Here is an 11,647-nt window from a genome sequence, read left to right as displayed (position 1 = left end):
TCTTTGGTTTGGATTTTGGCTAGTTGTTTTTCTCTTCATTAAATAGGTGAAAAATTTATGAGTAAAGTCTATCATGTCCTCCTCAGAGTTTAAAAAAATGAAGCAATATGGATTTTTGTCATTTAAAATCTAACTTTTGATCAGAAGAATGTCCTGTTAAACATTTGATTGCTATGATGAAGGTATTGTTTGATTCCAAATTCTTGTCACTAACATTACATTCTTAGGTCTGTATTTAGCTCCTTAAGTCAAGCTTTTAATAACTAGAGTGGATCAACCAGATAAGAATCTGTGTAAAACCAAATGTCATTGCACTAAACATATGTTAAAATGTGATCAGCACAGCTCAAACTGGTATCCATTGGGATCTGATTACATGTTTACAATTCAATTTATGTTGATTGGTGTCCACTTAATCTACCTTCATTCTTAATGTAAGTGGAATACATTTTTTGTCCTTGTTGACTCTTGCTAATAATACCAGCATAAAAGCAAATCAGAAGCAGAAGTAATTTCTCATGAATGAGTTTATTCTTGTTTAAGGACTAATCCAATTAAAAGGGTTGCACAATTGAACATGTGTAGAAAGACTCTGAGAAGTAACATTTGGAGAAGGAAATGGCAACCCACTCTAGTATTCTTGCCTGGAGAATCCCAGGGATGGAGGAGCCTGTTGGGTGCCGTCTATGGGGTCGCACAGAGTCGGACACGACTTATGTGACTTAGCAGCAGCAGCAGAAAGACTCTGAGAAGTAACATTTACTTGTGGTAGTATCATTGGAAAGATGGATTCATTTAAGCACAGAAAGTATTGTTGCTCAGGCTAATTTACTAATTGCCCACAAGCCACATTCCCTCAGATTGGTTCTGAGAAAAAGCAGATGGTGGGAGGAGAGTTCTTTTTCATAACTTTAGGTTCTGAGCAGGAAGAAAAAGTACTATTTGATTAGTATTGGAAACTACATTAACAAAGGTTTTTTGTTTTTTTTTTTAAAGTTTTTAAATCACCCAAGTTTGCTTCTAACAAGTTGGTGTCAAGTATGAAATGATAGGCTGCTCAAGAAACAATTGTACGGACAGAGATCTTTATAACTTGACCCTTTAAGATCACATTTTCTATCATCCTTATGGCAGACATATTCCTCAGTGTCCATTATTTTATGTTGTAATTTATAAGTAAAACATTTGTCATCCAGCTTTTGGGATACATAATGTTGTCAAGTCTTGGCAATGAGCCATCAGTAGAAAGTGGTGCCTGAAACCTAAAGATCACCTTCTCTATGTTAAAGCCATTAGATATGGACTTTTTTCTCTTCCTTCCCATTTGAAAATGTTGCCACTGAAATGATCACTTTTTAGACAAAGATGGAAACCACATATTGAGGGTCTAATTGCCTTTCCCAAACCCCTTAACTCATACTGCTGCCTGAGAAAGGAATAAATTACTTTATTAAGTCACTGCATCTTGGGAGTTCACTTAGCTATAGTGCTATATTTTCTCTTATAATACTTTCCATAAATATATCCTTGGCACTTCACCTCTGCATCTTACCACTCACTAGGACAATTTTTACCTGAGAATGATCAAGTCTCTTCAGAAACTATTCTGGTATTGAGAGAAGGGCACCTTGTCTTCTGTCTTAACAAGGAGGAGAAAAACTCAAGGTTCTGATCTATATTAGACATTAGGTTATATATCCCTTTGTCCTAACTACTTGATGAGTCCTTGGGCTTGTTATGATCTTTAAAAGTCCAGTTGTTACATTAACTGGTTTTGCATCCCTTTTGATCCATCATCTAGGCCATTTCACTAGCCTTTTTAGGTATTTACAAATCTCTTTCTTAAGCTTAGGAAACCTCAGCTATTTTTGTCTGCACTGTGCTTGCAGGTGTAGATAAGGTGTGTTTTCACCATACATTTGAGTCAGCACATCTTTAACTGTCCTTACTTATTAGTGGGGCTTCCCCAATGGCTCAGCAGCAAAGAATCATCTGTAAGGCAAAAGACATGATTTCAATCCCTGGGGGAACATCCCCTGGAGAATGAAATGGCAACCTACTCCAGTATTCTTGCCTGGAAAACCCCATGGACAGAGGAGCCTGGTGGGTTACAGTCCATAGGGTCACACAGAGCTGAACACAACTGAGCATGCACACACTTACATGCACTTACTCTGAGTGAAATTGTTCCCCCAGAAGATGTGTTAAGTTCCTAACCTGAAGAACTTCAGAGTTTGGTTATAGGATCATTGGGTTATAGGGTCATTATTTGGATATGGGGTCCAAATAAGATGCAGTTGTTGATATGAAGTCATACTGAAGTAAGGTGGAACGTTAATCCAGTGTGAGTGATGTCCTTACAAGAATGAAGAAATTTGGACACAGATGTAGAGGGAAGGTGACCATGAGAAGACAGCAGAGACTGAAAAGATGCTTACAAGACAAGGAATGCCTGGGACCATGAGCAGCTGGAAAAAACAAGGAAGGAACCTCCCCTAGAGCTTCATATAGAGCCTGGTTCCACCAATACCTTGACTTCTGACTTATAGGCTCCAGAACTGTGAGAAAATAAGTTTTTGTTGTTCTAAGTCAATGATTGTGTGGTACTTTGTTAACGCAGACTGATGAAACTAGTATATTTCTTTACAGTAATTTTTAAAAGTTAGAACTTTGGTTTTACTTTAGTTTTTCTTAGTGTCCCAGGCTATCTTATCCTTTCTGCTCTAGGAGCTCTTCAAATGTATCTGAAGTTTCTTTGGTAAACCTGTGGTTTTGCAGCAACCTCCCCTGAATCCAGTGTGCTACCCAGAAGGGGCACCAGATTCCTTTTGAAAGATTCACTGACCTTTAAGCCCTTCTCACATTGCCAATCTCAGGTTCAGCCCTTACTCTGTAGTTTACTATAGAAGCTCGCTGCTGTGCTTTTAACTATTTAAATTATACTTTTGTAGTTATTTAAAAAATAGCAACAACAAAGATGTTCTCCTCTCTTGAGTTTTATCTTTGGCAATTGATAGTCATGATTCCCAAGATTAATTTCTCTGCAACTGTGCTCCCTGACCCCAAAAGAAGTTGATTTAAGAACTTGAAAATCAAGATTGTAATTCATTGCTTCTCTTCAGAATTTGTACAGTTTACATCCACTTAGAACACCTTGTTGCTGGTTTAATAATGGTGTTGAGGTTAGGTGAGGCATAAATTAAAATAAAGTTTAATATAAATAATTTAACGTGGCAATATTGATATCTTCATATAAATGTGAAATCTAATTTAACAATGAAATGTTTACTAAGATAACTTGGATAAAATAAGCTAAACTGTTTCTAAATAACTTATACAATCAATTTTTTGCCAGTATTTTCCAAAATAGCAGACTATTCAGCATATTCAGGAATGTTTTTGATTTTGCCCTGTGAGAATAGCTCACAATATCACCCGCATGGTAGACACCAAACATTTGAATCTGAATTAAAAAAAAAAAAAACATTCCAGTTGATGGTTTAAGTGGGTCTTAGATTGCATCACTCTACAACCACCCCAACATAGAATAATATTCCTGACATCTGACAGCAAGCACGTTTATAACTTGGTTTTAAACTACCACTTCCTGTCAAACCATTGTAATTTCTTCAAATCCCTAAAATGTAAAAGGATCTTAAGCTTTGCTGAGGGAATATAGGTTTGTGTGCATTTTTGTTTTGATACAGAAAAAGAGAGTATGACTTTCCCAAAGCTGACCCTGATTTCCAGATCTGCATGTCGAAAAATGACATTTTTTCAAACAACATGAGAACTGTGGAATTACAGAGAGTGACTGACAGTGAATCTAGTGGGAGTCAGAAGCAGAGAGACATGATTTTTAGCAGACAGGGTGCAGTTGAGGAACAGCTACTGCCTGGAACGACATGGGGATGGACAAGAACTTTACTTTACCACCTCCCTTGTTCTGTTTCCACAATGTGTAAAATGGAAACATTTTTGAAAGCAGCGGCTAAATCTTATTATCAGTTAAATAGAAACTATCCAGGTCAAAACTATCAAGTGTCACATATGCAAATAGTAGCAATTTGTTAAAAATGTGCATTATAATCTTTTAAACCTTTTATCTTACTTATAAATTATATGAAAAATAGAACACATGTGCAAAGTCATTTTGCTCATATAAAAATGGTAGAAATAAATTAACCTATTAAAGATAATAAAAACAACACATCTGCGTGTGGCATAGTTTCAAGACAGTCAGTGTTACAAGATACATTTTACTGTTTATTAGAGATAGGAAATAACATTTTTCAAAGGTTGTCCTCAAGGCATTTTTTACCTCTTGGTTCCTCAGGCTGTAGATCATGGGATTCAACAAAGGAATGACTATTGTGTAGAAGACAGAGACCATTTTGTCTGTGTCAAGGGAATGGTTTGATTTGGGCTGCAGATACATGAAGATCAGAGTCCCGTAGAATATAGTGACAGCAGTCAGATGAGAACCACAGGATGAGAATGCTTTGCGCTTCCCTTCTGCAGATTGGATTCTCAGGATGGCAGCCACAATGCATAGGTAAGAAATAAGGACCATGGTCAAAGAGCTGATTATGTTGAATCCAGCAAAGATAAAAATCAAGATCTCGCTGAGGCTGGTGTCTGAGTAGGCAAGGGCCATCAAAGGAACATCATCACAATAGAAGTGATAACATTGGGGCCATAGCAGATCAATCGAAAAGTAACAACTGTGTGGAGGAAAGCAACAGAAAAGCTGTATCAGTAAGGGCCTGCTACCAGTTGCACGCACACCTTTTGAGACATGATCACCATGTAGAGAAGAGGATTGCAGTTGGCCACATAGCGATCATAAGCCATTACTGCAAGAAGGAACGTCTCCAAAATCAAGAAGTTCAGGAAAAAGCTCAGCTGTGCGCATATGCATAGAGAGATATGGACCTGTGCTTGGTCAGGAGGGTCTCCAGGAACTTTGGGGCTATTGATGAGGAGTAACAAAGGTCTACAAAGGCCAGATTACTGAGAAAAAAGTACATGGGTGTGTGAAGGTGAGGATCCAACCGGATTAAGGAAATCATGCCAACGTTTCCCACCATTGATAGAGAATATACCACTAAAATGAGAAGAAAGAGAAGGATTTCAATCTCTCTCTGGACTGAAAAACCCAAAAGAATTAATTCTATCACCTTGGTAATATTCTTTTCAATCATTTGTTCTAGTCTCTAAACTGCTGAAAAGAGACAAGTTAAAGACAGATAAGTTATCAGGAGTAAGGAATTGTCATCAGATGCCAAAATGTGTGTGTTTTAACTTGAGAAATTATTGCTCATTGAAGCAGAATAAGTGAAGTCGCTCAGTTGTGTCCAACTCTTTGTGACCCCATGGACTATAGCCTACCAGGCTCATCCATCCATGGAATTTTCCAGGCAAGAGTACTGGAGTGGGTTGCCATTTCCTTCTCCAATGCATGAAAGTGAAAAGTGAAAGTGAAGTCGCTCAGTCGTGTCTGACTCTTTGTGACCCCATGGCTGCAGCCTACCAGGCTCCTCCGTCCATGGGATTTTCCAGGTAAGAGTACTGGAGTGGGGTGCCATTGGGGGCGCCAAACCCCCTCTATCCTGCAGGTGCAGGACGCTTTACCTTCAGAATCTGTTCGGTGACCAACTGGCGGGAGCTTTGTCTCCTCAGGGCCCTCAGGGCTTGGGCTCTGGGGTCATGGGGCTGCATCCCGGTTGAGAGGAGCAGGGTTGCCTGAGTGCCTGCCAGCAGGGAGGCGCTGCAAGAGGGGAAAATGAGGACGAAGTAGACGTTTCCTGTGTCCAGCTGATGCCTGACTGGAGGTCCATCTCAGAGGACTCTGGGGAAAGAGCTCCATGTGGAAAGCGGTGGGTTTTTAGTTTGATTTCTGTTAGATGATCTAGAGGATGACCAGTGATGTTCTTTAGTGTAGGTGGCCAGTTTTCCTGTCACTGTTTCTTGAGAAGACTGTCCTTTCCTCTTCGCACGTTCCTGGTTTGATTTTCATGAACTGACCACGTACATGTGGGTTCATTCCTGGGCTCTCTATTCTTTCCTGGAGTCCATGTGTCTGTGTTCCTGCCAGTTCCTCACTGTGGTGGTTACTACAGGGCCATGATGTAGTTTGAAGTGGGAGAGAAAGATGCCTCCAGCTGTGTTCTTCTTTCTCAGAGTCTTTTTGGCCGTTTAAGGTCCTGTTCAATATTAGCAGTCTAATATTAGGAATATTTCTATTTCTGTGAAAAATGCCATTGAATATTACTTTGTGATTGCAGTCAGTGTATTTGTTGATGACTTTGTTTGGAATGGACATTTTAATTCCTCATTGTTCCAGTGTGTGAGCGTGGAATAATTTTCTGTTTATTTGTGTTTTCTTTCTTTCTTTTTTTTTTATCAGGGCTTTCTAGTTTTCTGACTACTGGTTTTTTATGTCTTTGATTAAGTTTGTTGCTAGATGTTTTATTCATTTTGATGCAATTATAAGTGGGATTTTCTTAATTTTTGTTTCTGATTGTTATTAGTGTATAGAAACACAAGTGATTTTTGTATATTGATCTGGATTGTAAATTGTAGTATTTTATATGATTGTAAATTGATCTGAAATGATTCAGCTTTACTGAATGTAGTCTAACAACTTTTTGTGAAGTTACGTGGAACATTTTATTTGTAAAACCTGTTCTCCTGCAATAGGTCATCCAGAGGACCCAAGACATGGTGGTTACTAGTAGACTTCCCACAGTACTTCTTCATTCCATGTGGACTCCTTCAAGGGCAGTGAGCAGCACAGCTTCCCTTGAACTTCATCTGGGTACGTCTTGGCCTTACCCAAGAAAGTTTCATGCCTGTCTACTCTGAATTTCTTTTGTGGTATTGACATGGTTGTTTTGAAACATAATTTACTTTCCAGTAATTTAAACTGTATGGAAAATTCCTAGCAATGGGAAAAAGTACTCACATTTGCCACATCATCTAAAATAGTCTATGTATTTTATCCAAAAGGGGTGCCTTCTCCTGCAGAAGCAGCATATAACCTCCAACATCAGGAAATCATATGGTTTCTACATTATAATGTAATCCACAGCCCCACTTCCACTTTTAGCAATTGTTCAAGTGTATGAATATATATTCTTTTGCATCCTCATCCTTTTTTCTTTGTTTAGAGTGTTACTGAGATTTTCAGTTATTTGGACAAACTTGATGGATTTAAAGCAGACATGGTGAATATGGGATCTGGGTGGCCTTTTCTATATGGATTTTTTTTCAACTAAAGGTGGTTTTAATGTTTATTCATGTTGTAACATGTATGAGTCTTGCATTCTTTTTCCCCCATAGTAATTAAAAATTAATATGCCATTTACCATTTAGATATTTGTAAGCATACAATGTTGTAGCAAACAACCTTTACTTGTTTTGCAAACCCGTTTAATAATGTGTACCTTGTGCATGCTTTGGAGAAACTCAGGAAACTGAGTCAGTGACTGAAGTGGCCCAAGATATCACCTTAGATACCATCTTCATCTAAACACAAAACAGGGGCCTCCTGGTGGTCCAGTGGCTAAGACTGGACCCCTCCCAAAGACGGAGGCCCAGGTTCATTCCCTGATCCGAGAACTAGATCTCCCATGCCACAACAAAGAGTTTGCATGCCACAGCTAAATATCTGGCTTGCCTCAACGAAGGTCCACCTGGAGCAGCCAAATAAAAAAACAAATAAAGATTAAAAAATAAAACCAAAGGAAAGGAAGGGTATGGTTGTTGTAGAGATTTATGTCTTACTTTTCCCTATTGATAAAAAAAAAAAAAAGAGTTTCACAAGACTGTCATCCTTCTATCTGGTATATACAGAGGATTCCTTTGAAATGAGATTTCTCTGGTAAATGTGACTCACAGAAGAGCCATCTTGAACTTGGGTTTCAGAGATGATCATGTGTCCTCTTAAAAAAAAATAGTTAACTAGGTCCAACTAATTCTCATGCTAAAGTGGTATATTTTGGGGTAGCGTTTGCTCCCCTTCCCTTTGGATGTATCGCAATTTGTTTACACAGTCATCTACCGAAGGCATCCTGATATTTGAAAGGTTTTAGTTATTACAAGTAGAGCTGTTGTGTATAATTGTGTGATACTTTTTGTCTGGACAGTTTTTCAAAGCTGTTTACTAAGTGCTAGACGTGTAGTATTCAGTCACAGGTGAGCCTTGTTTAACTGTGGAAAAATCCAGCTATGTTTCTCTGTGGCATGTGGGATCTTCCTGGGTAAGGGATCGAACTTGAGTGTATTGCATTGTCAGGCAGATTGTTTACCACTGAGCCACCAGAGAAGCTCTGCCCCCTCTTTTTTTGAGTTTTCTGCAGTGCTACTTCACTGTTGTTTTAGTTTGTAATTTCCTAATGATATGTGATTTTGAGTATTTTTGATATGCTGATTTACTATCTTTATATTTTTGTAGGCCAGGTGTTTAGATTTATACATTTTTAATGAGGTTGTTTGTTCTAGATTTTTTGGTATAGTTGGAGTACAGTCCTTTATCAGATATGTATTTTGTAAATATATTTTTCTGTGGCTTGTGTTTAAGTTTTGTGAATAAGGTTTTTCACAGTCTAAATGTCTAATTTTTTTAAGTTCATGTTATATATATTTTATATATTTTTTGGATAGACTTTAGTTTTTTTTTTGTTAAATTTCTGTAGGTACTGTAGACAGTTTTAAGCAAAGCTGAGGTACCATACATACAGTTTTGCCTTTTGTCTATTGAGAAGTTTGAGTGAGGTTGGTGTAAACTGTAAAATTATGTCTACATTCATTTGATTGGATATGGCTTCCAATTATTTGTATAATTGGTTTTGGAGATATCATGGGAAGTCAGTTTCCCCAAGGGAAACTGGGGTCCATGAAACATGAACTCTCTTCGATCCCTGGGAATCACTTTCTGCTTTTTCTGGCTTTGGATTTGACTTGTTTGGATATCTCATACTAGTGGAATCACAGAACTTTTGTCCTTTTTTGGTCTGGTTTATTTCACTTAATATAATGACCATAAGGTTCGTCCACATTGTAGCATTGTCAGAATTACCGACTTTGAAGGGCCGAATCAGATTCCATTGTGTGTCTACCACAGTTTGTTTATGTAATTGGCTGCCATGGACACTTAGAGTACTTCTGTTTGTTGGCCAGTGTGAATCATGCTTTTGTGACTATGACTGCAGAAGTATGCATTTTTTGAGCCTCTTTTCCCATACCTTTTGGGTACATAACACAAATTAGAATTGAACTATGTATTTATTCCATGTGTTGGTTTTGGAGTAATTTCTATAATGTCTTGCACAGTGGCAGCACCATTTAATTTTTTTTGTATGGTAGAATACTGTTAAAGCTTTTGAATATACCCTGTGTTGCATATTCAGTCAGCCACCTATGGACACTTGAATGGGTTCTACCTTTGAGCTATTGTGAATAATGTCACTATGAATGTTTGTGTACCAGTTTTTGATTGAATTATATACAAATACATAGTACTATATATGAAAGACGCTTACTCCTTGGAAGGAAAGTTATGACCAACCTAGATAGCATATTCAAAAGCAGAGACATTCCTTTGCCAACAAAGGTTCGTCTAGTCAAGGCTATGGTTTTTCCTGTGGTCATGTATGGATGTGAGAGTTGGACTGTGAAGAAGGCTGAGCGCCGAAGAATTGATGCTTTTGAACTGTGGTGTTGGAGAAGACTCTTGAGAGTCCCTTGGACTGCAAGGAGATCCAACCAGTCCATTCTGAAGGAGATCAGCCCTGGGATTTCTTTGGAAGGAATGATGCTAAAGCTGAAACTCCAGTACTTTGGCCACCTCACGTGAAGAGTTGACTCATTGGAAAAGACTCTGATGCTGGGAGGGATTGGGGGCAGGAGGAGAAGGGGGCGACAGAGGATGAGATGGCTGGATGGCATCACTGACTCGATGGACGTGAGTCTGAGTGAACTCCGGGAGTTGGTGATGGACAGGGAGGCCTGGCGTGCTGCGATTCATGGGGTCGCAAAGAGTCGGACACGACTGAGCGACTGATCTGATCTGATCTGATATATGAAAGAAATCACAAGGACGTACTGTACAGTTTAGGAAACTGTATTGAATATCTTATGATAATGTATAATGGAACAGAATCTCAAAAGGCATATTTGAAAAAGACATAATAACCATGATAATTATTGTGCCAACACTATGAGTTATCATAGCACTACTCACTGTGTATTTATACATGCAACTAAAATATTCACATCTGTAAGTATATTATAAAAAATTCTATAAAAAATCAAGAATTCAAACAGAGAATAAATAAACTTCCTGTCGTTGCACATCATCATTTATGCACTATTACTACCTGTACCACTCATTGTATAAGTGCTGGACTAGGAATTGACATTTGTGTAAACCAAGAGATTGTGAAGGTGTAAGGAAGTATAACTTATTGAATTCCTTAATGAAGGATTATAGAACTCTATGTACATGAAGTGAATGAAAGTCAGTTTAATTGAGCCACATTCTTACTAGAGTGATGAGCTTCCACCCCACCCAATGTTAGTTCACAATTAAATCCCGCAGTCATCTGGCCTCAATGTCTGCTTCCTGCCATCCAGAAAGAAAAGGTGAGGAAGTCCTGACAAAACCGATGCTATTTTTCTTTTTTGGATTTGTATTTTATCGCAGGGCTTGGCAAAAAGAGGGCCTAACCTGTTTTTAGAGTTGCATCCCAAAGGTTGCTCTGGCATGTTACATATGTTGACAAACTGCTGATTATTTTCAACAAAGGACAATGATCTGCACTTTAGTATCTGTTGCTTGAGCTGGAATAGCAGGCATCCCTTGAATGCAGTCCTTCATGCTGAAGTAGGCACACCTGAAGCAATAGCATAAAAGGAGCACATTTATCATGTAGACATCACATCCCATGCATCTATAATAATTTTTCAGTTATACCCCTCATCATTGGAGGAGCTGACTTGTCCCAGTAATAACTAGAGTACCCAGTATAACAGTTCCTTGACTAACGAGTATTTCTTCCAATGTTCTTTCTCCTCCTTCGTTCGTGAAGAGGAGAAGCTGATGGCAGTGGTTCTTGAAATGTATATTGATTCCAGGTGGCACAGTCGGTAAATAATCTGCCTACCAGTGCAGGAGATGGAAGTGATGTGGGTTTGATCCCTGAGTCAGGAAGATAACAATTCATATACTCATTTTATGTGAACAAGTTTGATACTCATGAGTTTTTTTCTTCTGTATATAGAAAAACAAATGCTGTTCAAGGACACTGAAAGAACCCTGATGTTGAAAATCACATCTGTATTGTGAGCAATGGTTAGAAATCCATGAGTTGAAGCATAGTATTATGCCTATCATCCTTGTATTTCCCTCAGTGAAATATTTTGAGAAAAGTTCTTCATTCATGGTATACATTCATGAAGAAGCTAAATAGCATTCATCCTTTACATTGACAACTGTGAATTTAAATTTCCTGTGAATCCTATGTGAGAACCACACATACCAACATGATTTATTAGTATTATATGTATATTTTTAGTCCTATTGTATTTCAACTAAAAAAATCCATATATAATTGTACATGAAGTCAAGACATAAAATCAGTGC

General features: G+C 38.2%; 1 pseudogene; it reads right to left on the bottom strand.

The window, feature by feature from the left end:
- Positions 1-4,189: 4,189 nt before the first annotated feature.
- LOC147359934 (olfactory receptor 8U3-like) lies at positions 4,190-5,204 on the bottom strand (annotated as a pseudogene).
- Between the last annotated feature and the right edge of the window lie 6,443 nt (positions 5,205-11,647).

This window comes from Bos grunniens, chromosome 13 (genome assembly GCF_055505025.1).
Source record: "Bos grunniens cultivar Pamir isolate PY7600 chromosome 13, Bosgru_T2T1.0, whole genome shotgun sequence".
Classification (NCBI taxonomy): domain Eukaryota; kingdom Metazoa; phylum Chordata; class Mammalia; order Artiodactyla; family Bovidae; genus Bos; species Bos grunniens.
The sequence above is the reverse complement of the archived record's forward strand: the minus strand, read 5'-3'. Positions and strand labels throughout refer to the sequence as shown.